The 27,770-nt window shown below is 40.9% G+C and overlaps 1 protein-coding gene and 1 pseudogene across 5 annotated transcripts in view; one reads left to right on the top strand and one right to left on the bottom strand.

Moving 5' to 3' along the window:
* The window catches only part of JARID2 (jumonji and AT-rich interaction domain containing 2), a gene marked incomplete at its 5' end in the record, with an annotated part of 306,278 nt that overhangs the window by 31,783 nt on the left and 246,725 nt on the right, over window positions 1–27,770 (top strand). Inside the window, one exon of one of the 4 annotated variants that reach the window (XM_080656847.1) lies at window positions 21,181–21,198. The exons of the other annotated variants lie outside the window; for them this stretch is intronic. Of the gene's footprint in view, window positions 1–21,180; window positions 21,199–27,770 lie in introns of those variants that run through there. 4 annotated transcript variants of the gene reach the window in all.
* On the bottom strand, window positions 11,924–12,635 carry LOC308242594 (high mobility group protein B1-like; annotated as a pseudogene). The gene has a single exon. The product of its transcript is annotated as a high mobility group protein B1-like (transcript).

Genomic DNA, 27,770 nt, shown 5'->3' with positions numbered 1-27,770 from the left:
AGAGGCCACTGGACTTCAAGAGGTCTTTCAGGCTTCCCACTTTGTGTGTTAGGATTAAAAATGGGTTTTGCTGGATTACCTGGGTTTCTGACTTGAGGTCACATCCATGGGTGCCAGAATAGAGAGAGGCAAGAGGTGTGCAGGCAGCAGGAGAAGAGCTGTCATATCTGCCTTGTGAAGTGTCTATGTTCAGGATCTGGGATTGGAAAGCACAATACAGGGGCAACAGAAAGACTGGCCTTTGGGGTCAGAGGCAAAGACAAGAGCAAGCTGAAAAACTGCCCTGACTTAGAATATGGTTAATAGCTAGGCCTTTGGGTCTTGAGCTTTTTTTTTTTTTTTTTTTTTTTTTTTTTTTTTTTTTAAAGGCTGTGTGCTGTGCACAGCTGATTTGGAAAATTTCCTACATACACAGCTTCTTCATTAGATACTGATACCGGTTAATTCAGAATCGCTTGTAATTGGAAGCAGCTGCTGTTTCCCAGCTGACTAGATGTTGGAGTCAGATGCTTTGAATTAGCTGGACTTAGATTATTCGTATTTTAATTAAAGTCCGTTTTATCCCCCCAGTCTCTTGCCTCTCCAGTGACCAGGATTTTACAGTAATACATTTGAAATTACATGAGTATCCCAGTAGAAAGGCATAGTGTAAGTTGAAGGACTTGCAGTTGATTATGGTCTTGTATTATTAAAGAGTGAATTTAACTGCCTTGCAATTTCCTTTTCTCACCCTCTGAACCTTGCTTCTGTAGTGGAGGAAAATTTCATTCCATTTAGAAAAGTTGAGACTTTTGTCCCCTTTCCTCCTCTTGGGACACAGGCATATTAGCTTAATTGCTTATGTCACTACTACAGGGAAGGTGCTGCATGAAGTGGGACACACAATTTTCTGCTACTTTTCGTCTAATGGGGTTTGCAAATTAAGCTGTGAATAGTGGGGCTTTGGGGCAGTGGGGATATTTTCTTAGAAGAAAAAAAAGGTTAACAAGTGCTGTGGTGAGGCTGTTTATTGCTACTTCGTGGAAACAGAATGTTTAAGCAGCTTGTAGGAAAAAAAAATTGCTTTAATTTTCTGAAGAAAAGTTAGAGGGAAATTTGCCTTGCATTTCTTTCTCTATGATGCTAATGAGGAAGAGAGGCTTTGCTGGAGGGAAGGAGTTGAATGGATGTTTCCTTCTTTCCTTTCCCATTTAAGCTACCTAACTTGAGAAAAGTTTGACTTGATAAATGTCCTACTTAATTTAATTTTGTGTTAGTCCCTCTCCTCCCCCTGAGTGTCCAGTTTTGGCTGACTTGCAGAAAAACCGGGACAGTGCAGAGCCATCATATTTTGTACACCTGTTATAATGCTTAAGCATTCTATGTGGGCTGGTAAATTTAACAGGGTGTAGGAGACAAGATCTTCGTCCAAAAAGGAGTATAAATGTCCCTGGAGAGACAGAGCATATGTCTGTCAATGCATTTAGGGAATTATGTAAATCACTGTCAGTGTGTCCCAAACGATTTGGCATTGTTATGTACTTAGCACTGGGACAGCCGAGGGAGAAGGAAGGAGTTCTAGGTTGGTTGGCTGTGTGGAGGTAGAAATTTACCATTAGCAACCATCAGTTTGTTCTCTGAGTCTGTTTTTGTTTTGCTTGTTTGTTTGTTTTGTTTATTTTAGATCCCACGTACAAGTGAAATCATATGAATTATCACTTGGTCCATTACCCTCTATGTTGTCAGAAACCAAGTGTATTACCTTTATCTCCCTTCTTGCTAATGTATAAAAGCCTTTACAAACACCACTTTATTAAAATTCTGCTGTCATTCCTTTGGCTCTCCTAGTACAGTGATACTTAAATTATATCGTTAATTTGCACTTGTGTTGATTGGTCATTATTGATGTTACACCACCTTCTAACCTCCCAGCTGTGTCATAGTTAACCTTTCTTTAAAAAAAAAAAGTTACTTTTCTGCTCAACTCTTTCATAGCCCTCTCTTGCTTATGGTATAAAAGCTAAACTCTTAAGCATTACCTAAAACCCTTTATTAGATCAATCTTATCCCAGTCTCCCCTTCTGCATCAAACATTCCTGTTAATTTTCTCTTGTCTCTTTTCTTTTAAGGTCATGGTCCTTTAAGGCTGTGGTTAGATTGCCCATTTCCTTCTTCCATTTCATCACTGGTTGAACTGCAGGGCCCCCTACCACAAAGGTTCCGCTTCAGTGAACACTCTGTTCTCCCACCATGCACGACTAGTGAGCATCTACTGTGTGCTGGGCACAGGGCCTTGTCCTGGGAGACCAGCATGGGAGTAAAGGCTCTGTATTGTGTTGATAGGCAAATACCTGCATGGCTTATCCTTGGGTCACTGGTACTTGACAGTCAGGCAGGAAATGTTATCTTAATTTCCATAGAAACCCATATTAGCCCTAGGTTCATCCAGATGAATTTGATTAAATCCCTTTCCCCAATTTCTTACATTGTGCAAAAGTTCACTAGAGAAGGTGAAGGGACAGTGTGATGAATACCTGGGCACACATCACCTAGAGTCTAGACCAGCCTTGGGCAAACTAGAGTCTAGACCAGCCTTGGGCAAACTATGGCCCGCGGGCCGGATCCGGCTGTTCTATCTGGTTCTCTTGCTCTCCCCTCCGCTCTTTTACTTTGAATTTATATTAGTTCACACAAACACTCCATCCATGCTTTTGTTTCGGCCCTTCAGTCCAGTTTAAGAACCCATTGTGGCCCTCGAGTCAAAAAGTTTGCCCACCCCTGGTCTAGACCTAGGTTAACATTATGTTGTGTGTGTGCATTACCCAGTGTCTATTTTCTTCCTCCCAGATCGATGGCTTTGGAAAGTTTGTCTTTGTTATCCATTGTAAAAGGATAAAAATAAACATGCTGCTTCTCCTATTGTAGCATTTCAGTAGTAATAAAAAAAATAACTTCAATGGGTTTGGTTATTTTCTGCCAAAGTAAATGTTGGCTCTATTTCAGCTGTAGTAATATAGCTTCTCTCAATTTGTTCAAGTTAAACTAAAGCAGGGCCAAGTTGAGAAATTAGTTTCTTGTTTTTTTTCCCCTTCCAATTTAGGAAAAAAATTAGATTTTGGATACTCTTATTCCTATAATCCTCCTCCTGGTTTTCTCCTCCTGAATTAAAAAAGATCATGAATTAGCTGTCAGTGGAAGAGACAAAGATTCAGTTCTGCAGTATTTATAGAAGGTTGTTGTGATAATCTTTAAGTAGGGTGTTTGAACCTCTATTGAGGGTAGTTAATTCAGCAGTTTCTTCTGTACCATAAAATGGTAAGTACAGGGTTATAACCCTTTTGTTTTAACACGTGAGTTTTGCTTTTCTGCGTTACCTTTTGTTTTAACATGTGGGTTTTGCTTTTCTGCATGATTTGATATCGCTTGGAAATCCAAGCGATATCAAATCATGTCACCATATATAAGTGATAACTAAGTATTATTATTATGTACTACCTGGCATTTGGAAGACTGATTTGGGTTATATTAGAGAGTTTTAAGGGTGTCAGTGTTTGATTTTTGTCATTGTGGGAGACCTAAATGTACTATGCATTTGGGAGGTGCTTCCAGTCAATCTATACCAACACTTGGAGGGCACAAATGGGCTTGCAAAATGCCAGGTGGCCTGCAGAGCCATTTGGGTTTACCCCAGATTGTGTATCACTGCATTGTGATTTACATGGTACCAGTAAGAAATAATTTTGTGTCTAAAAGGAAAAATAATGTGAATATATACTGATATATAAAAGTCAAATTCATGATCAAATTCTGATGTTTACAGAGCAAAATAACTCCCACTTTGTTCCACTCAGTCTACTTTCTGTGTATTTACACTCATATTTATGGAGATAAATATATAGGGTTTTCTTTTTTGTCTTGTTTATATAAATGGAATGATGGGGTCATGTGTGATTGGCCTTTCTTACTTAACTATGTCCTGAAGCTCTTCCCATGCTGTTCTTTTTCATGCTGCGTGGCATCCGGCAGCTGCAGTGTGCTGTAGTGTATTTAACTACTTCCTTAGGATTCACTTCCTAGAAGAGTGCCTGGCATTGTGGAGGTAGTCAGTAGACATTTAGGTTGTTTCCACTGTTTAGTTTACTTAAAAATAGATTTCTTTTCGTACAACTTTCACACATGTGGGCATATTGGCATAGGATTGAATTGAAAGTAATGAGTCCAAGGGTACAATGCTCAGCTTTTATAGTAGGAAGGGATTTTTTTTCTTCCTAAAAGGTTTAATCAATTTACCACCCCCAACAGTGTATGAAAGTGTTTATTTCCCTTCCTTCTTGCCAACACTTGGTATTATAAAGCGTCTTTATTTATTTTATTTTTTTGTTAATCCTCCCCTGAGGATATTTTTCCATTGTTTTTTAGAGAGTGGAAAGGGGCAGGAAGAGAGAGGGGGACTATCCATGGAATGGAACCTGATTTGCATTTCTTTGTATTGAACATTTTTCATTAGTCTGTTGGCCATCCATGTTATTTTTGTTCATAACCTTTGCCTATTTTTATATTGATTCGTTTGTCTTTTTCTTAACTGCGCTTTGTCAGAGGTCTATGTTCTGGACATTAATTGTGTTTATAGTGTCTTTCCTTACAGAAGTTCCTTATAGAAGTTTTAAATTTTTTTGTATTTCAATTTTGTTTTCCTTTGTGGGTTTTGGGTTTTGCTGAAGTATGCTTTCCTGATTTCAAGAATATGAAAATATTCTCTAAGAAATTCTCTTTATTATTTCCCATCTAGTTAAATTCCACCCTCCAATTTCTTAATCCTCTCTACATTCTTCACATTAGCCACTAAAATGGTATGAAACCTCAGCTCTCTGGAATCTTCCAGCAATGACTTCTGACGAACACATTTTTATGGATACCTTAGGGTTTATCTCGACCTACCTACCAAAATAGGAGTTAAAGGGGACAACATGTATTGCACTGTTGTTACATACGTACATCAAAGGTAGAAAATGGATGAAACTAACAGATAAAAAATCTAGGACAAAATAGCTTTCATTGTGGTCAGATTTGCATTGGTAAGAGTCACTTTGAGGACTGGCTCAGCGTTTTGCTTAGATTGCATTCAGTGTAGCTTGCCTTTTATCTGTTGTACATATTTACCATCCATCAGATTTCTTTTAAGGGATAGAACTGCTTTAAAAGCATTTTTATTTTAGATTCCCCTCCCTGCCCCCCCCCCCCCCCTCAAGTTCTTCCTGAGTATTGTTGATACTTTCTACTTACTGTGTTGGCCATGTGAATGTGTTCTTAAGAGTATACTTCCATCATGCAATCCTATTTAATAAAAGAGTAATATGCAAATTAACCGTACCTCCGCTACACCAACAAAGCCACGCCCACCACCCAATCAGGAGCGAGTATGAAAATTAACCCAACCAAGATGGCCACGGCCACAGAGAGAGCAGGAGGTTTGGGTTTCCCTGGCAATGGAGGAAGCCAAGCTTTCTGCACACCCTGGCAGGCCCAGGCCTCCACTCAAGGCTGCAAAGTTTCAATTATAGAAGATAAATAAATCCCAACAAAAATGGCGGCAGCCACGGAGCTGGAGAGAGCAGGAGGCTTGAGTTGCCCCCGGTGATGGAGGAAGCCAAGTTTCTGCAGCCCTAGCAGGCCCAGGCCTCCACTCAAGGCTACAAAGTTTCAATTATAGTAGATAAATAAATCCCAGATACTAGGGCTTCTGCTTGGGTCACCGGGGGCCGTGACCAGCCTGCAAACCACCACAGGCCCCTCGCCCAGGCCGCCCCATGCCCCAAGGGAACCCACCCTGATCTGGGACACCCTTCAGGGCAAACCAGCCAGCCCCCACCCGTGCACCAGGCCTCTATCCTATCTAATCAAAGAATAATATGTAAATTGACCATCACTCCAACACACAAGATGGCTGCCCCCATGTGGTCAAAGATGACTGCCCCCATGTGGACACAATATGGCCGCCACAAGATGGCCAGCAGGGGAGGACAGTTGGGAGGGACCAGGTCTGCAAGGGAGGGCAGTTGTGGGCAATCAGGCCAGCAGGGAAGGGCAGTTGGGAGGGACCAGGCCTGCAAGGGAGTGCAGTTGGGGGTGATCAAGCCTGCGGGAGGGTAGTTAGGGGTGACCACGCCGTCAGAGGAGGGAAGTTGGGGGCGACCGGGCCTGCAGGGAAGGGCAGTTGCGGGGGGGACCCAGGCCTGCAGGGGAGAGCAGTTGCGGGGGGGACCAGGTCTGCAGGGGAGGGCAGTTAGGGGTGACCAGGCCTGCAGGGGAGGGTAGTTATGGGCAAACAGGCTGGCAGGGGAACAGTTAGGCATCAATCAGGCTGGCAGGGGAGTGGTTAGGGGGTGATCAGGCTGGCAGGCAGAAGCGGTTAGGGGCAATCAGGAAGGCAGGCAGGCAGGCAAGCAGTTGGGAGCCAGCAGTCCTGGATTGTCAGAGGGATGCCCGACTGCTCGTTTAGGCCCAATCTCAGTAGGATTGGGCCTAAACGGGCAGTCAGAATCCCTTGAGGGGTCCCAGATTGGAGAGGGTGCAGGCTGGGCTGAGGGACACCCCCCCCCCCACCCCTGTGCATGAATTTCGTGCACCGGGCCTCTAGTTAATTATAATATGAGAAACCAGTTAACTAGGCTATTACTGTATAGAGTAAAGCTAAAAAGTTCCTGATTATGGATCTGGGCCTCTGTGATAAATAATCATTGCTTTTGTGTATGAACTTTGAAATTACTTTTGATTCCTCAGAGACCTTTTGTTTATTTTCTACTTCTCTAACATATTCCCTAATAAGTGAGCTATAAGATAACTGAATTCTAGAAAAGAAGGCAGTGTCCTGTGTTTATAACCTTTTGCCTCCATAAAATTCATATTGCAGTAAGACAATTTGGAAAGTCTTTGGATTCTCTTATTTTGCTGTAAAATATGCATTATGTATCACACTTATATATTAAAACTCACTTTAATGAAAGAACAGCAGATTTATGCTGGTTTACTTGTTAACCTGCAACTTCAGAAGTATAGCTAGGATTATTGGTTATACTAAGTTTGGAGTTTCTCTTTTTAGTATAGTGTTTATATTCAAATGACTGTTTTCTAAAAGTGCTGGTCTCTAGCATAATAGCCCACCAGAACCACGACTGATACTGGGACTCATTAGCCTACCAGTTCATTTCCCTGTACCTACCTCATCTTTGATGCTTGCCCCTTTGTCCTTCACCCATTTCCCAGATGGCGGTGAAAGGAATCTGTTACCACCTTAAAACCCTCTGGGGACCTCCCATTGTCCCTAGCACTGGTTTGGCATTCTGGCCTGATTTTGTTAACTCTGCACCCTGTTCCTTACCTTCCCTTCTTCCTCCAATCCAAAGAAAGTCTTGAGTTCTGATTTTTGTTCTTGTCTCTGCTCCCACCACATATCCTGTTCCTTATCCCATAGATACTTTAATGTTTATAATCTGATGAAATTTGTTGACTCCTTTCTTAAAATGTTTCCAAATACTTAAATTACCTAGGATTTTAAAGGGAACCCATTACATTGAAATATAGCCATCAGAATATTATAAAGCAAATTAGTGATATGGTAATATGTCCTTCTGAATCCTTTATTAAATAACAGGCTGCAACAGTGGGTTTCATTATTATAATTTCAAAGTGATGATAGCAAACAGTATTTTGTACTATCTGCAGTTGCTGTAATATGATATGAGTATTTACATTGCTTTGATATGAAACTCACAGGCACTTCTATTTCTGGTTTATTGCCTACATTCAATAGTGTAAGGAAATGCTAAATTTCTGTAAGAGATTAATGAAAGTGAACATGTAATTGTTTCCTTATCCAAGTTCACAGACTTAAGAACCTCCGTGAATCTTCTCCTGAACCCCCTGGACTCCCTTCCTATTGCAGTTGTTTCCTTTGCCTAGGGCCGTCTTCATTTCACTGTCTCAGGGGGAGCCTCACTTGGCCTTCATGTCCTCAAGGTGGCCTTTCTAGGTTAGCAGCCATGTTGTACGTGCCATTGCAGCGCCGTGAAATGATACGTATGAGCCCTACTTCCCATGTGGGAGCTCATTGGTTATGTGAGCTTTGGGGTGCAGTGACTGTCCGCTGATCCCGTTTCCAGCATAGCATCATAGGTGTCTGTAAAATACTTGTATTTTTTATGACATAGACAGCACCTTAAGCAGAGGGAACACACACGCACGAGAAAAGCTTAGGGGTATAAAGATCCCAAAGTGGTGGATATGGTGAGAGGTGAAGTAGAACATGACCAAGAAAGAGCCCAGCTGTGTTACTTGTTTGTCTGAATCCCTTCCAGTGGAATGCAAGATCCCCACATCTATATATGCAAATTTCACATAAACATACTTTACGTATGTATTCATGTATGTTACATAAACATAGGATGTTAGTCCCACTGCCTTGCAGTGCCTGGCACATAGTATTGCTCAGTGCCTATTAAATATTGTATATGAATTTATAACTTATTTGTGCTATAGCTTGCTCACTTGGGAAAATGAGGTTTCCCTTCTCTTTCTTAGCTTCTACCTAAGGTTTTTTTCTCCTCTACAGTTAGAGAATTTACTGTAAGGCATTAAGGAAGCCTTTGGGGTAGCAAAGGTGAATCCGATTTGGATTTTGCCTTCTGCAGAGGGGAAGAAGGTAAGAATGGAACTTAAATCAGCTAGTGTGGACAGGAGGAAGAAGGCCTTTAGAGCCTTTTGCATACTAATTGCCTTGGCACCCCAGCCAGTGAGCAGTGGGGCCTATACTAGTTGATAGTGGGGCTCAGCTTGAGGGACTGAGACATGGAGCAGGGGTTGTTGTCTAAGCCAGCAGTTGCCAACCGGTGATCCGTGGACCACTGGTGTTCTGTGAGGTCCAAAAGGTTGGTGACCACTGGTCTAAGCCGTGGAAGGAGGATAGAGGCCAGAGAGACAGCCATCACCACTGGGACAGTTCTGTTGGAGAACATTTGGTTGCAAAGACATATAAGTGATCTTGACTGGGGTCGGTGAAACCCAGTTAACACTTCCCTTTGATGAGGTGGTACTGGAGCTGGTCCTTTAAGAAGTAATTGTGATTTCCTTCAGCAGATGGGTGAGTGAGGGAAAGATTAAGGTGAATAAGAAGCATAAAAAGGAACGATCAATGCATGGCCTATTTAGAGCAGTGAATGTGGTGTGCATCTTTAGAGGAGATAATCTAAAAAGAAAGTCTTATTTTGTTATAAAGCTTATTATTTTACTCTTACGTATTTTAAAAATGACTTAATTGGGATAAGTACTGCCGTAGTTATGGGAAAAATAGATAAATTTATAAGCTAGTGAACTACCTATCTTAATGGACAGAAGGTGGGAGAAGAGACTTAAAATTTTTTAATCTTAATTTTAATTATAAAAATTATTAGTTCTAGTTGCTAAATTAGCAAATGTCTATTTTTAAAAAAAAACATTTTTATTGATTTCAGGGAGGAAGAGAGAGGGAGAGATAGAAACATCAATGATGAGCGAATCATTGACCAGCTGCCTCTGCACGCCCCCTACTGGGGATCGAGCCCACAAACCTAGCATATGCCCTTGACCGAATTGAATCTGGCCCTTCAGTCCACAGGCTGACACTCTTATCCACTGAGCCAAACCAGCTAGGGCTATTTTTTTTTTTTTTTTTTTTTTTACAGCTTTTCTTTCCCTCCATGCAAATATTTTTGTAATCCTGTATATACACTTTTGTTCTTCTGTTTTTTTCCACTAGATATTATCATAAGCATTTCCTCATGTTATTACATATTTTCCATAACAATTCTTTACCCCACCTTTTACTTTTCTGAAACAACCCCTTCACTTTAGGTTTTCATTATGAGTGGAACTTAGGTCTTCCCTGGTTTGCAAGTCCTGTTGAGTGAGGCTTTAAAAAAATTTGTTCGTTCTTTTTTTCCACAATAACCATTTTAATGAGTACACAGGTATCTTATGAATGTACAACTGCTATTTTTTTCCATTACACTATTTTGAAAGGTTTTTACATTGTTTTGAATTTTTTTTCATGTTTTGAATTTTGATAACACTAAAAAAGTATGATTAACATTGTGTTATGTATTACTTTTAATTGTTTCCTTTAGGATAGTTTTCTCATTACAGGATCCCTTGGTCAATAGAAATGGACATCTTAAAGCCTCTTGTTGTAGTTTGCCAAATGATTCACCGGAAATGAAACTACTGCTCCCAACAAAGCTGAGAGTGCTTGTTTCACTACAGTACCCCAGAATCCCCTGGAATATTAGGTTGTAATGTTTTCTTATTTCAAGGTAGGGCACCATTTTAGAAAGATTTTCATGTGTAGTGGCAAGAATATGAAGTTTCTTGGTGAATTTACTCATGCCTGTCATTTGCCTTCAAGCTTTGAAAACAGTTTGCATTTTGAAAGCTGTGTATCCCAAAAATAATCTAAGAAACTGAACAGTTAAAGGAAGATTACCTCGAGTCAGTTTCTTATTTCCACCTACAAATGCACAAGATTTTGAAAAAGTTGAAGACCCTGGTGGAAAGGAGATGCCTTTCCTTTCCAGGGCCTGATGCCTATTGATGCCCTTGAACCTGTCCCTAGTTAGTTCATGACGGGGGTTGGGGGGGTGTGGTCCCTGGAGTGGACTGTGTTAAAGTGCTATTAGCTTTGTTATTGATTTGTGTTTGGATGTTTGGATTTATGTTTGAAAGCTGTGTATCTCCCTGCCCCCCACCTTCCATCTTGATCTGATCTGTAGAAATGGCAAACCTTGTTAGGCATAATGAATTCAAGCTGTTAAGGGAACTGTCCACATTTCAAGGATAATCCCTTTTCCTTTTTCTTTCTTTCTTTTTTTTTTTAAATAAAAAAATTGTATTAGAAGCATTCAGAATGTCAACAAAACAGCTGCAACTTTTTTTTTTTTTTTTTTGCAATTACAGAGTATTTGCAGTTATTCAGTTAATAGAACAATTACCCTAGCCCTAACCAGTTTGGCTCAGTGGATAGAGCGTCAGCCTGCAGACTGAAAGGTCCCAGGTTCGATTCCGGTCAAGGGCATGTACCTTGGTTGTGTGCACATGCCCAGTAGGAGGTGTGCGGGAGGCAGTTGATCGATGTTTCTCTCTCATCGATGTTTCTAACTCTCTATCCCTCTCCCTCTCTGTAAAAAATCAATAAAATATATTTTAAAAAAAGCAAAACAAAACAAAAAAACAACCAGTTACCCTATATAATAAAAGCCTAATATGTTAAGTGTCTGGTTGTCTAGTTGATGGTTCAACCAATCAAAGAGTAATATGCTAATGATATGCTAAGGCCACTCAACTGCTTGCTATGACGTGCACTGACCATTAGGGGGCAGACAGTTGACCGGTTGGCCAGTCACTATGATGTGCACTGACCACCAGGGGGCAGACATGCAGACCAGTAGGTTTGCTTGCTGCAGGGGTCCGGCCAATCGGGACTGGGCAAGACGGGTGTTGGACATGCCCTGGAGCCATTCTATGGTCCCTCCCTGGCCAGCCAATCTTCCACAGGGACTGGGTGAGATGGCCCCAATCGGCCCTGATCGCTGGCCAGGTGGAGGGACCCCATCCGTGCACAAATTCGTGTACCGGCCCTCTAGTTTGGTATAAGCTGCATCAGAGACAATTGAAGATGAAAAAACTACCATCCCCATATATAATTAATTTGTGCTGTGCACCAACAAGAACCTGCTTTAAATTTCCATGCCAATTTACAACCCCCATACTGTACCAGGCAAGGTTAGTGGCTATTGAAAATACCACCAGGACAGGACTATCTGAAGACACATTTGGTAGTGTGTTAACTATACAAAAAAAAGACACTGTACAGTTTGAAAACAAATCTTACACAGCCTTACATTTCAATTTTTTTTCTTTAAAAGGAGTAAGTTGTGTACAGGGGAGTTAAATGCTTTATAGACAAGAAAAAAAATATTGTGTTAGAATCAACGTATTCATCATCATCATCATCTTCTACTTCATCATCATCTTCTACTTCATCATCATCTTCCTCCTCATCATCTTCCTCATCTTCCTCCTCTTCTTTTTCTTGCTTTTTTTTCAGCCTTGACAACTCCCTTTTTGGCAGCATCAGGCTTTCCTTTAGCTTGGTATGCAGCCATATCCTTTTCATATTTCTCCTTCAGCATAGCAGCCTTGTTTTCATAAGGCTGCTTGTCATCTGCTGCAGTGTGATTCCACATCTCTCCCAGCTTCTTTTCAACGTCACCGATGGATAGACCAGGATGCTCTCCTTTGATTTTTGGGCGATACTCAGAACAAAATAAGAAAAAGGCCGAAGGAGGCCTCTTGGGATCCTTGAATTTCTTTTTGTTTCCACTTTAGGAGGAATATAAGTTTTCATTTCTTTCTCATAATGGGCCTTGTCCACCTTTGCCATGTCTTCAAATTTTCCTTTCTCCTTAGGAGACATGGTCTTCCACCTCTCTCAGCACTTCTTAGGAAACTCTGAGAAGCTGACTGAAACATCTGGGTGCTGCTTCTTGTGTTCCTCCCGGAAAGTTTGCACAAAAGAAAGCATTCGATGACATTTTGCCTCTCGGCTTCTTAGGATCTCCTTTGCCCATGTTTAATTACTTTCCCTCAGTGAGCACACAGTCACCCAGTGCCCGGCCGGCTCGCACTTGCTCCGGCACTGTCTCTATGGAGCTCAGTGTACTGCAATGGCTGTGAGAGCGGGAGCCAGACGCCCCTTTTCCTTTTTCTGACCTAAATTGTGATACCTCTTAAATTCTCTACTAATAAATTACTTTTGAATTCACTTTTAAACAACTCTAGTTCTTTGAAGGAACAAATATTTTGTAAACAAAGGAATTAGTGGACATTACTTGTGAATGGACCTTGTAAATGTTTGTGATAAGGCCTCATTCAATATTCTTTTATTTGTTTAGTAAACATTGTTTCCTAGTATTTTCCAGTAAGATTATCCCCTTACCTTAGGGAGCTCACTGTATAGCAGAGGAGACAAATACACAAACTTAAGAATATAGTATGTTAGTGAACTGAGGGACATGCACAGGCCATGATGGGAGCTGCCAGGAAGGAGGTGCCTAACACATTTAGGAGTGAGGTGAGTGGGTCAGAAAGAGCTTCCTGGAGGAAGGCAGTTTCTTATAAAGGATAAATTAGGAAAAAGATTGGGAATTGACTGGCTAGAGAAGCAGATTCAAAAAGAACATTGCAGCCTGGCCGTGGTGGCTCAGTGGTTGAGCATCGACCTATGAACCAGGAGGTCATGGTTTGATTCCCGGTCAGGGCACATGTCCAGGTTGCAGGCTCCATCCTGGATTGTGCAGGAGGCAGCCGATCAATTATTCTCCTTCATCACTGATGTTTCTATTTCTCTCTACCTCTTCTTTACTCTCTGAAATCAATAAAGATATTTAAAAAAAAAAAAAAAAAAAAAAGGACATTGCAGACTGAGCCAGGCCTGGTGACTCAACTGGTTTGGGCATTGTCCCATATACCAGAAGGTTGTGGGTTCAATTGTCAGCCAGAGCACATGCCTAGGTTTTGGGTTCCATCCCCAGTCTGAGCACATATGAGAGGCAACTGTTACATGTTTCTCACTCTTCCTCTCGCTCTTCCTCCCTCTCCCTCCCTCTCCCTCTCTCACTTTCTCTCTCTCTCAAATCAATAAGCATGTCCTTCAGTGAGGATTAAAAAAATAAAAGAACATTTTAGGCCCAGGGGAGAGGAGGAGTAAAAGCACAGTGCTTGGAGCAGCGTGTTTGTGTGTGTGTGTGTGTGTGTGTGTGTGTGTGTGTGTGTCTGTGTCTGTGTCTGTCAGTGTCAGTGTGTACAGTTGCTGGAGTAGAGATTAATGCAGGGCATGGAAGGAGGTGAGGCCTTAAGAAAGATAGAACTTATTCCTGTAAGTAATCTGAGAAGGCTAAAAAGGGCTAATTCCAATGTAACCCTGATATTTGGGGGGCTAGCAATTGGAATCCATGCCAGCAAGCTCAGTGTACATTCTTGATAACCTATAATTAAGTCACTACCTCCTTCCCAGATACTGGTCTTGCAGAACCTGTTACAGAGGCCATAAAACTGTGAACAGTGCACTGCCCCGGAGGGAGGGTTATTAATGCTGGCACCAGGCCAAACCATCAGATATGGCCTGGAGACCCCCAACACCTGGGGATCTTGCAAGGCCCACGAAAAGGACCAGAAGCATAATCCATATTTGCGGGACAAAGACCACAGGGAGATATAAAGAGAAGCCCCCTGCATGTCTCTTCACTCAGATTTGGAAAGTTATTCCCTGAGTCCACCGGCGTACATAAAAAGTGTCCCTCCTTTTCTTTTAAAGCGTTGCTTGGTTTTCTTTGGTCTTGTGCAACAACCAAGAGTCAGTGAATCATAAACTTACCAATGTTTAAGCTGAGGTAGTGGTGAACTGGGGGGTGGTGGTGGTGGCTTCATTGTCATTGTTAGATCCTCAACCTGATTTTTCCTAACAGGAGGATTGACTCAGGGGAGGGAGTGTCAACTGAGATACATCTGGGAGCTTGGGACAAAGGGAGAATCCTGGAGCAGAAGTTGTTTTAAGAGAGAATGTAATGAACTTAGAGAACCTTTTCTTTATGCTGGATCAACACAATTTCTTGGAAGAAGAAACCTAAAATTGCTTAAACTATTTACTGGTAGGTAACTGGAAAACACCATAACAGATAACTGGAACTTGTCTGGCATGGTCTTTTGTGAATTCAGCGGATATAGAACCATCCTTTTGTGTTATGCAGACTTTTGGTATGACCAGATGTACTATTTCTAATTTTAACCAAGTTAATTTTATACAAAAAGTAAGATTTTCAGAAATCTGAGGAATTAGCACTTTTGCCCTAACCGGTTTGGCTCAGTGGATAGAGCGTCAGCCTGTGGACTCAGGGATCCCGGGTTTGATTTTGGTCAAGGGCATGTACCTTGGTTGTGGGCACATCCCCATTGGGGTCGGGGGGTGTGCAGGAGGCAGCTGATCGATGTTTCTCTCTCATCGATGTTTCTAATTCTCTCTCCCTCTCCTTTCCTCTCCATAAAAAGTCAATAAAATATATTAAAAAAGAATTAGCACTTTTAATTGAAAATGTGTGTACACACACACACACACACACACACACACACACACACCTTTTTTTTTTTTTAATATATTTTATTGATTTTTTACAGAGTGGAAGGGAGAGGAGGGATAGAGAGTTAGAAACATCGATGAGAGAGAAACATCGATCAGCTGCCTCTTGCACGCCCCCTACTGGGGATGTGCCCGCAACCAAGGTACATGCCCCTGACCGGAATCGAACCTGGGACCCTTGAGTCCGCAGGCCGACGCTCTATCCACTGAGCCAAACCGGTTTTGGCACACACACACCTTTTTAATTAGTTATTTTACACTGGCCCTTAAATAAAGATTGTGTGATCTAACTAACTAAACTGACTGGCTGCCTGGCCATTGTGGCTCAGTGGTTGAGCGTTGACCTATGAACCAGGAGGTCATGAAGGCAGTGGATCAATGATTCTTTCTAATCATTAATGTTTCTATCTCTCTCTTCCTCTCCCTTCCTCTCTGAAAACAATAAAAAAAAATATTTTTAAACTGACTGTAGGATTCCAGAGACCAGGCATGCAGTTTGACATTCTCAGCTGGTGTAGTTGAACACTATCTAGTTGGTGTGCCTGCTTTGTGGTGTAATGACAATAAAGTAGGTATTGCTGAAAGTCTTGGTTGTGAGGAGATTGCCCTATGATGACAAATAGTTTAATAGTTTCATCACTGAATAACTCTTTGGTTGTTTAGGGTTTTATATTTAAAACACATTTTATGTCTCATAAACATACAAAAGAGGGACCACTTCTGCCAGGCCGGTGGACCTCTGTTGGTGGGAATGTAAGTCGATGCAACCACTATGGAAAAACAGTTTCTCAAAAAATTAAAAGCTCCCATATGATCAAGTTATTTCAGTTTTGGGTATTTATTCAAAGTAAATGAACAAACTAATTTTAAAGATATCTGCAACTTCACGTTTATTGAAGCATCATTTAAAAAAATATATATATATACACACACATATGTATATTTATTGATTTTACAGAGAGGAAGTGAGAGGAATAGAGAGATAGAAACATGGATGAGAGAAATACTAGGGATCGAGCACATAACCCTGGCATGTATCCTGAACAGGAATTGAACTGTGACCTCCTTGTTCATGGGTTGACACTTAACCATTGAGCCACACCAGCCAGCCTATTGAAGCACTATTTACCATAGCCAAGAAATGAAAACCTAAAGGTCCACTGACGGATGAATAGATAAAGAAGATGTGGTGTACATACAATGGAACATTATTCAGCCATATAAAGAATGAACTCTTGCCATTTGTGACAACATGGATGGCACTTGAGGACATTATGCTGAGGGAAATAAGTCAGACAGACAAATACTTTATGATCTCTCTATATGTGGAATCTTTTGTATACCAAAAAACACAAACCCAGCTTATAGATACAGAGAACAAACCAAGAGTTGAGTGGTAAGAGGTAGAAGTGAATGAACTTTTTTTGTGTGTGAGGGTTTTTTTTTGTTTTTTTGTTAAAAAATTAAAAATAAGAATTAGAGACCTGATATGGATAAAACTTCCTAACAATTTGGACAAATAATTAGGGGATAAAAGGATGAATGCACAAATCTCTTCACCCTGGGCTCCAAACAAACAACCCACAAGCAAAAGAGAAATAACTTCTGCGAGGTCTGTGGTATTTGCGTCTTTTGTGAGCCTAGACTAGAACTTCATGTAGAAAGATGTTTTTCATCCAGTCTCCTTCATTTTCTGATCTTGCTTCATTTCAGTCAAAAAGTTTTCTTCTGTCCCTTTTAAGTAATTTAAAAATAAAAAATGTCTTTGTCAGTAGCAGTTTTGTAAGTGGCTTTGTCAGTAACATTTTTATTAGTTTGAAGTAAATGGTATTTTTTTTATTATTCTTGGCATAAATTACTGCCGTTGGGCATTTGTGTAGTGTACATTCTAATGGTATCATTTTTGGAGTATTCCCCTTGAGCTTGCAAATTTTTCCAGAGAAGACAGCAGCAAATCTTTTTTTTAATTTTAATTTTTATTATTTTTTAATCAGAGAGAAAGGGAGAGGGAGCGAGAGATAGAAACATCAATGATGAGAGAATCATTGATTGGCTGCCTCCTGCATGCCCCCCATTGGGGATCGAGCCCGCAACCTGGGCATGTGCCCTTGACCGGAATCGAACCTGGGACCTTTCAGTCCACAGGCCAATGCTCTATCCACTGAACCAAACTGGCTAGGACAGCAGCAAATCTTTATAAAGCAGCGATACTTCAATATCCTCTCATATTTATACATTTTTTCTTAGTTTTTTTGTGGTATGCTTTAAAGCTTATTTTGAAATGAAATGTTACAAAAATAGCACAAATAATTTTTTTGATTTTAACATTTTATCATGTCCCTCTCCCTCCACATACTTATGAAATTCTGAACCATTAAAGGTAAGTTACAGTCATAGTTGTCCTTTATTCCCAAATACTTCAGTGTATATTTTCTAAAAGTAAGAATGTTTTCTTTAAAAAAATACCACAGTACAGCTCTGCCTGGTGGGTTTCAGTGGTTAGAGTGTCGGCCTGCCCACCGAAGGGTGGAGGGTTCCATTCCTGGCCCTGGTTTGGAAGGCATCCAGTCAATATGTCTCTCTCACATTGATCTCCCTCCCTCCTTCCTTCCTTCCTTCCTTCCTTCCCTACCTAAAAATTAATGGAAAAAGTATCCTTGGATGAAGATTAACAAAAAAGAAAAACAAGAAAACCACAGTACAGTTATCAGTGAGGATATTAATACCGGGAGCTCTTTAAGCTGTCTCTGGTGTCGCTGTAACTGTCCTCATCATTCCTTGACTGCTTCCTGTGTTTCTGACACTTCGGCGTGTGCCAGGCTCATCTTGTACTTTCCTAGCCCCTTAGGTATCTTGACAGTTTTATGTTTTTGTTTTTTTTTTGTTTTTTTTTTTTTATATATATTTTATTGATTTGTTACAGAGAGGAAGGAAGAGGGATAGTTAGTTAGAAACATAGATGGGAGAGAAACATCGATCAGCTGCCTCTTGCACACCTCCTACTGGGGATGTGCCCGCAACCAAGGTACATGCCCTTGACTGGAATCGAACCTGGGACCCTTCAGTCCGCAGGCCGACGCTCTATCCACTGAGCCAAACCGGTTAGGGCAGTTTTATGGTTTTTGAGGTGTTGTAAAAGGTTTTCTTCCTTTTTTTAAATTAAATTAAATTTTCCTTTTGGTTTACACTGCAAGTATTCATAGCACCTCAGGTGTGGTTTTTGTTCAAGTCGTGGTTACCTGCTTACATCCTATGACCATGGATTCCTCAACTAAATTAAACTAAGACATCTTCATAGGTGGTGTTTCAACTTGATGTTTTTATGTATTTTTTTTCCAGCTGTCGTCCACTTAATATTTCTGCTTAGGCTTTAAGTCACACCCTTTCCCAGAATGTCCTCTCCATGAGCACACTAGTCTGGTTAGGTTAGGGATATTTGGCGCCCAGCAACATGGGTTGGTAGTTTGCTTCATTCTTTTCCTTTCCTCTTGACGGTGGCTATGGCAGATACTCGCCCTCTGTGAATCCTTTCAGAATCCTTTCCACACAGCACTTTACTGATCCTTAAGAATTGGCAAGGCAGGTGGAAAAACTCAAGTATTAAATTATTTAGTGAACCCTATATTTTCTCTATAAATGTTACATGTTACTGTTTTTTCCTTTTTGAAGGGAGCTTACTAGTATATGTAGTACAGAAAATTCAGAAAGAAGACGGGAACTTTAATATGTTTTTGTTTTTTTAGAGAAAGAGAAAAGGAGAAACATCGATTGCCTGCCTCCTACATGCCCCCTACTAGGGATAGCCAATACCAAGCATGTGCTTTGACCTGGAATTGAGCCAGTGACCTCTTGGTGCATGGGATGATTTTCAGCCAACAGAGCCACACCGTCCAGGACTGGGGAAATAGATTCTTAATGTTCTCTTACAGTAATCCAAATCCGTGCACAAATAGATCTAAGACAGTTAAACCATATTTACAGTGTAATAACTCTTTAGCAGGAACTTAGTAACCAAGAGATTTTTGGGGAGATACATAATTCAACTTTTTCCTCATGTATAGCAACAGGAAATGATGTAATCACAGTGTAATCAAATCTAATCATAACTATATTTGAATTTTAGCTCAGGTGATTTTTCACTTTGTTAATTTGCTTTATTAGATAGTTTCTTATGACTCCTCTCTTTTTCGAGTATCTTTATTGATAGTACAAATAAAACAAAGTATTTTCTTAAAAAGTGACTACTGGTCTTTGTTAAGACAATTTGTAATGAAGTGATAGTTCTGCTAAGGATCCAAAGAGTTGAGTGCTAAAACAAGAACTTTGATATTCTACAAGTTTCTCTAGTTATGTTTTGTTAATAATGTTCTGTTGTTTGTAAAATTGAAACAGTCACCATTTATTCATATATTACTTAGTAAAACACCCTCCTTACAAATAAAGACCTGAATCAAACCACCAACACAATTGAATGAAACAAGATAGTGTGGTGTAGCTTAGTATGTTCTGAGAAAAGATATTCTGCTTTTGGGGGGCAAGAGGAGGAAGCTTTAGCAGTCAAATGATTTTGGGGTACTAGGATTCTTTTTTAGAGAATCACAATGAACATGAACAAATATAGAGGACAGAAGAAACCTGTTTAAATCAACATTTCTCAAACTTGGTTGATCATTCAACCACAGTTTTGAGTAATAACGTGGACCTAGGGTTCTGTGGAACCCACTTTGGGAGACAGAAGTATTGTAAAGCACACCAAGTATTCTAATTATGCCTCTGCTGACAACAACTAATTTGTAAAAATGAAGGTATCAGTAGGATAACTAAAATTTCAGGTTTCTCTACAATAGAGGTGCAGGTGTGGTGGACACAGGGAAGAGATGGCATTGATCTCAGGGTGGGTCATGAGAAAGAGGGTCTACACACTGAAAATACTTTCTTTGGGAAAGATAGTAGGGCAGGCAGTTTTAGAGGCAACTAAAACATTTGTCCTAGCTTTTTGTCATGTTCTCTTGTGCTTTATTTCATTAAGTTCTTCAGCTCTCAGAAGTTGGTATTATCACCTGTTCTAGAGTAAGGAATTTAAAGTTTGGGTAGGGGGGTGGAGCTGGATTTCAAAACCAGGTTGACCTGCATTCACTTAGGCCTATAAATGGAAACAGAGCAAGTCCTCCCAGCTTTGCCAAAACCTGTGGTCTCTGTCTTCAGGTGTTCTCCCCCCCCCCCCTTTTTTTTTTGTTAATCCTCATCTGAGGATATTTTTCAATTGATTTTTAGGGAGAGTGGAAGAGAGAGGAAAAGACAGAAAAACATTGATGTGAGAGAAACACATCCATTGGTTGCCTCCTGCACAAGCCCTGACCAGGGCTCGGGCCTGGAAGGAGCCTGTAACCAAGGCACGTACTCTTAACTGGAATTTGGTCCACAAGCCGAAGCTCTATCCACTGAGCCAAACCGGCTATGGCTTGGTTCCCTTTTGTTCCAATGCACTATAGCTTGGAGGCCACGCAGATCGAACCCCACTGCAGTTTCTAGAGCAGTGCTCATTTTTTCGGAAGTTATTGAGGCAACCTTGCTTCAAAGGGGTGGGCGTGGGTGTGGGCAAATGAGATAAGATATTCATTATTGAATCATTTTTTCTGTTCTGACTTGCTTGCCTTGAAGATGAGAACTTAGTGTCCTTGATGTTCACTTTGCATTCTGCCCTTTAAGAGAATTGTAGTTCTGTCTGGCCACCGCCAGGATCTCAGGCCCTGTGTGTGTGGGCTGTGGAATAACTGTTGAATTGCCTAACATACCCATCTCTTTATACCACCTAATGTTTCTGATGTCTCCATTCCCAGAATTGAAGATATGCCTGAAATACGATTTCAAGTTAGTCCAGAATTTGTGGGAATAAATCATTGATTCCAGAGTACGTTTATCCCTCAACTTGGGCTTGGAATGGTGTGGAGCTGTTATATGCAGACGGAAATCTGTTGGAAAACTACTCAGCTGTGAAGGTTTCCTAATTTTTTGACTGCTATTTCTTTCCTCTCAAGCATTTAAAATCCCATGCTTAGAGGATCTTGATCTGAAATACAGGGTGTCTCAAAAAATGTATACACACATAGCTCCAATTTTGAAAAGGAAATGTATTTTAATAAACACTGCCTTTATAATTATTCAGTGTGTGTATACACTTTTCTGGGGACACTATATGCTTTAAAGGAAAGATGCATAATGTTTAAAGTTTCTCCACCTTAAAGTCTTTAAGATTGGATTGGTTCATGCAGGCAGTTAGGGAAGGGGGCGGGCCTAGGAGCAGAAAGGATCCTTCCACTATTGATTGGATAAGTGACATTTAAGGTTAATTCCACGGAAGCATCTGGGTTTGCAAATGACCTTCCCCTCTCATCTCCAGCTTCCTGAGATACTGTGCTTGTTCTGAGCTCATTCAGAGTAATAAACTGCACCTGTAATTCATGAGCTTGCAAGGCCTTCTGTAATTGCTTGCAGCCAGGAGAATAATGACAACACTTAAAATTACAGATCGCTCATTTTGGACCCTTTCTCTTTCAAATTATGAATGAAATTTATGAGCCAATTACCAGATGGTGGAGCCTCTTTGCAAAGACCAAGCGCCCCCATGTTTTTACTACTGCTGTTGCTTGTGTATGTGTTCCTGTGTGTGTGTGTGTGTGTGTAGGCCGGGGGGGGGTGGTGGGGGGAGGAAGGGAGGGAGGGAGGGAGGGAGGGAGAGAGAGAGAGAGAGAGAGAGAGAGAGAGAGAGAGAGAGAGAGAGAGAGAGAGAGAGAGAGAGGAAGAAAGGGGCCAAGAAGGGAGCATGCAATCCTCCCCTGGTGTTTCCCAAAGCTCTCATTCTTCATTGGAAATAGATTTTACAGGACTCTGTCAGGGTTAGAATTCTCATTTGTTAGTAGCTAGCTCGTGAGTGAATTTTGGTAGCCAGGAAGCAGAATATATTGGGTGAGAAGATTCTGGGTATAAAAGAACAAGATTCCCTACAGAGTCTCTCTTCAAACTGAAGACTGAAAGGCAAACATGTAAAGCAGTATATAGGTAATTAGGTTTTCAGTAACTGTTTCTGAAATGACTATAATTTCTCAAATCCCAGGCCTTTAAAAATTCCAAAGGAATAGTATGGTCAAGAAAGGAGGCTACACATTTATAGGATGTGATTTGAGTTAGCTAGTTGGAACTTGAGTTCTTTTTTAACTTTAAAATTGTTTCTCTTTTCAGAGACTGGTAAGAGTGTTAGCATAACTTCAGTGCACTTAGAAGTTAGGCTATACTAATCATGGACTTTTCACTTTCTGTCATGAGTTAGAGACATTTTTGGCTTGAAAGCAGTCATCAGTGTGTTCCTTAGATGTTTACAGAATCTTGTTTATATCTCTTTCTAGCCCTCTCACCCAGGTTTTATCTCAGTGATTGGAAGTGACATTTATTTATTGACTGTGGAGGCTAGATTACACTAATGGATAATTGCAATCCATCTCCCATTGTGAGAGCATAACATTAAGTGAGGGATGTTGGTCAAATTTTATATCTATTATAGAATTAACCCTACAGCCTGAAAGTCTTTAAGCTTGGTTCGTGTGGGATGATTCTGTTCTCTTTCCTATTGTGGCTTGATAGAATAATAAATGCAGAACTACAGTTGTCCTCTAAGGATATAAAACAAGGGAAATTGCATGTATACTTGAGTATTCGTATCAGGAAATGGGGCTTCCTTCTTGATGTGTTGGACACATTCTATTATTAGCCTGTGAAGGCACTGTCTGGTTTAGTGACTAGGGTTGTAATAAGGAGAGTTTCTTTATTTTTTTCTGGAGTAGTTAAAATTTTGATTAATGTATATTGTCAGTGTTGGTGAATTGTATGTTTTTGTGCTTTTTGGTCCTGGTAATTTAAGAATATATACTACCTTTGAATGGAAAAAACGTTTTATAACTCTTCCTACATAGAAGAAAAAGGTGATGCCTTTTGATCTTTTGCATGAAAGATGATTCATGACATCCAAATCATTCATTTTACAGTTATTAAAAATGTGTTACTTTAAGATGAATGAAGAAAGCTGTTCACTGCAGCTTTAGTAGCTAAAAACCTAATGATGTAAGTTCTTTTTTGGCCTTGACAGGATGGTTTATGTATATGCTTTATAATAATTTAGTGTAGTTACTGTACATGTTTCTTTACTCTTTTTTCCATATTTTCTTATTTTGACCATTTCATTGATTTCATAGTGATCCATTTTTAGTAATGGGATTTTTTTATGTATCTGAAACTGGGTTTCTTGCCCACTGTCCGAGGTTGGACAGTCTAGCAGGATAACAGATATAACCTCAGTCAATAATAAATTTATTGTGATTACAGGATTTATGTTAATTTTCAAAATAGGTGACAGTTGTGAACCACAAAGAATTTTCAAGAAATTTCCTCTTTCACACTTGATGGCAGGAATTAGAATACAATGATAATTATAATTTGTAATTATTGAAGTTATGGAAATTTGAGGCTTATTTTGACAGCGTTATAAAGCAATTGGTTCCTTTACCTCCCTAGCTCCACTTGCTCTCTGGTAAGGGTAGGATCATGTCTTAAGGCATACATGTGATAGGGAAGCACTTCTCCAATTTACATAGGAATCTCCCGGGGATCTTGTTGAAATGCCTGCCCTGGTTCAGTATGTCTGGATAGGGCCTGAGAGTATTAGGGCCCAGAGGATGCATTTCAAGCAAGCTCCTAGGTGGTCCTGAGCAGTGGGTGTGGGTAATGGGAGTGGATCAGTGGCCATAGCTTCACTTATCTACTGCTGGCCTTAACTCTTTAGGATGCTTTTTATCCCTAGGGCTTTATTTTCTAAAGTTCAGTTTTGTTTGTTTTTTACTAATTTATTGGAAATATATTCAAAATGCTTGTTGCCCTGTTTGCCTAGTCAAATAAGATCTAAGGTGAGAAGAGCTGCTCCTCTTTTGTTATTATTTAAATGGTTGGGATTACAATTATTTGGTAATGTTTTTAAAACTGTCCTCAACATCCTGCCCCTAAAAAAAACTCCGAACCCAATTGCTATTAAACAAGGTAAGTTGCCCTGGCCTGGTGACTCATTTGGTTGGAGTGTCATCTCAGGCACCGAAAGGTTTCGAGTTTGATTCCTGGTCAGGGCACATAGCTAGGTTTCTGGTCCCATCCCCAGCCCTGGTGCATATGGGACGCAACTGATTGTTATTTCTCTCTCTCTTCCTCTCTCTCTGAAATTGATAAACATATCCTCGGATGAGGATTAAAAAAATAACAAGGTAAGCTAGTTGAACAGGGCAGTAGTTGAAGGGAATAGAAGCTTTCAAAATGCTTTGAATAATGGTATTTCAGGTGCAGGGATTACTTTGTATTGTTGGTATTAGGTGTCTTTTTAGTTCACCTGGGGTGCACCCTAGCTGTAGGTTTAGTTATAGGTAGCCTTGATCCCAGTACTAAACCCAGTGCATAATTTTTGGTTTAGAGCACTGGATTCAAATCCCAACTCTGTCATTTGTTTAAGATGTGTGACTTTGAATGATTTGCTTATGTTCTCTGTTTCTTGAGAGGATCATAGTATCTTCCTGATTGGGTTGCTATGGGGAAATTAAAAGAGGTAATAAATGCCAATTGCTTGTAAGCAGTCCTAGAATAAGCTCAGGACAGATAATCAGCTCCAGTAACCCGGAGGGATCTCCTGCCCTGCATCTCTGCTTTCCTGCTCCCAATTTGAGCTGTCTGGTCCCTTTCTACCCACTTCCTCTTTCCTTTTCCTGGAGTTGATAGTAGAGAATAGACGTGGTTTCTGATTTCTCACTATAATTTGGGTCCATTAACTTGCACTTTTTGTTGACCTCCTCGAGAGGTGATATGTCGGAGAATTCCCAGTCTCCTGGCAGTCTTTCCCAGTCCACCCAGTTTCAGACACAGCAAAGAAGCCAGCTTGTTGGTGTACAGCCCTCTCTGCGGTGGCCAGACCATTATCAAATGGCCCTTCACAGACTCCCATTTCTAGATGACTGATGATTTACTTTTGAACTTTGTACCGTGGCCTTTCCCCCTATAACCCTTTAATCATCTTTTAAAAAATCAATCAACAAATATTTATTGAACGTTTCCTTGTAGGCCCACAGGCTGCTCTGTGATTTCTGTCCTGAGTCCTGCTCTCATCCAGGGAGCTCACATTAGCCCTGGCCAGTTTATTTGGTGTCTGTTCTTTTAGATTGTGGCCAGGAGCTGAGCAGTCTCAGTTTTGTTCTTGGAGTGAATGTGTGTGCGCAGAGCACGAGCTGGCAGGGGAGCCACCCAGTACCAGCTTTGTGGAGCAGCATCTCCACTCTTGATGTAGTGGAGAGAGTGGCCAAGCAGCATGTCACCAGGTGTTTCTTCCATTTCATTAGCTCAATTCTCTCAGCTGAAGGCTTTTTATGACTGGTTGTGCTGGAACATCTGAAATGTGTTTTGGTTGGGGCCACCACAAGGAGTTTCCCCTTGGCATTTGGTGGGAGGGGCACCCACTGGGAGCCAGCACAAGCCTGGGGTTTGGTTGGACAATGTCTTGCCAGTAATTCCCAGCTGGAAACTGAACCGGTGCTGAGGAGGTTGCAGTAGGCTTTTGTAAGGCCTTCTATCTTGGAATGTTAACCAGATTGACAGCTCTTGTGAGGAAGGATTTAAACAATGCCCACTGAAGACTTCTTTTGGCTGGTCTTCTTGAATCCCGCCCCCTTATATGTACAGGGTGAGGCAAAGGTAGGTTTACAGTTGTGAGTATGTGAAACACAGAGTTTATTTTTGTATTATTTGTTAATTATTGTATTTTCCATGCAAACAACTGTAAACCCCCACCCTGTATAAAGTAATGTGAGGGGATTTCCTGTTCTGAGAGCAGTTCACATCTGGGCTCACCATTCAGGCCCAAGTCCCAGGGCCTGAGCTAAAAGGGATGCAGTAGAGTGCTGACATTGGCTAATTCTCTCTTCACTCCAGTTTGGAGAGGGGGAAGGCCCCACTATTTGCTCCCAAACAGCCGGATGCCTTTGGTTGTTGATTTACAGTTTTCGTCACCCTAAATTCCATTCTTTTTCACCATCATCTTTTCCTACAACTTAGTTCAGCTTAGAGTTAAAATTGGTTTTATTCTCTGTTGGTGTTTCTCATTTCCATCTGCAGATGAGTTGAAGTTCAAGCTTACAAAGGGGTTCTGATGTGTGAGTAAAGCTGCACTGTGACCTTGTGTTTGGGTAATAGGCAGAAGCAGATGTCCTTGTTGACGGAAAATAAATGGAGTTCACGGTGCCTTAAGGGTTCTTGCTCTTGTTTTTTTTTAACCTATCTCTGGTCTCTTTGGAGTACTTCTTTAATACCTAGTATTCTGTAGGTGAGAGGTGTTTACCAGTTCAGATAAAGTCTTAGGAATTACACGGACAATGTATGAATGTTTAAAGGGATCTCACAATTATGTTCAATACATGTATATGTACATTACTTTGAACTTTTCAGGGGAAGCATTCACTATTGTGATTTTGACTACAACTTTTAAAATGTAAAGAAAGCCTGAACCGCTTTGGCTCTGTAGATAGAGCGTCGGCCTGCAGACTGAAGGGTCCCAGGTTCCATTCCAGTCAAGGGCATGTACCTTGGTTGTGTGCAGGAGGCAGCTGATCGATGTTTCTCTCTCATCGATGTTTCTAACTCTCTATCCCTCTCCTTTCCTCTCTGTAAAAAAATCAATAAAATATATTTTAAAAAAATGTAAAGAAAAACTCAGTTTACATTTTTAAAGGCCCATGTGTGGGACCAACTCTGTCTCTTTTTTAAATGTCAGGTTGTTCAGAGCTGGACCAACAGTTCTGGGTTTCTGCTGGAAAGTAACTTCAATTTTCATACTTTGAAAGATCACAAATGGCAGATACTTTCAGTGTTTTTGTAGTCAGGTGGGAGAGTGATGTAGTGTCTCCTGAGTGTCCTCTGGAGTTGAGTGCATCACTGCCCGCAGCAGCAACAAAATCTTGGTCATAATTTCTAGCCTACCCACCCACTCACCCCCTCCTTTCTCATTGATAATGAAGCAGTGGTTGTTGGGTTGGCAATATTTTACCTTAGGGATTGTGTCATTATGCCCAAATTCTGAGGAAATGAGAAGAATACTATCTTCTTTAAACTTATTTTCAGGTGCTTTTTTTGTTTTGTTTTGTTTATCCTCACCCGAGGATATTTTTCCATTGATTTTTAGGGAGAGTGGAAGAGAGAGAGAAAGACGGAAAGAAACATCAGTGTGAGAGAAACACATTGATTGGTTGCCTCCTGCATGCCCTCCACTAGGGCTGGGGCCAGGGAGGAGCCTACAACCAAGGTGCCCTTGACTGGAATCGAACCCCGGGACCCTTTGGGTCACAGGCTATAGGGCTGGAAAATCTGTAAACTCACTCCTGAGGTCGCCTGGCTGGTGGGGCTCAGTGGTTGAGCATCGACCTATGAACCAGGAAGTCACGGTTCCATGCCTGGGTTGCGGGCTTGATCCCTAGTGTGGGACTTTCAAGAGGCAGCC

This window comes from Plecotus auritus, assembly GCF_963455305.1.
Source record: "Plecotus auritus genome assembly, chromosome: 2".
Classification (NCBI taxonomy): Eukaryota; Metazoa; Chordata; class Mammalia; order Chiroptera; family Vespertilionidae; genus Plecotus; species Plecotus auritus.
This window is presented reverse-complemented; position numbering and strand designations above follow the sequence as displayed.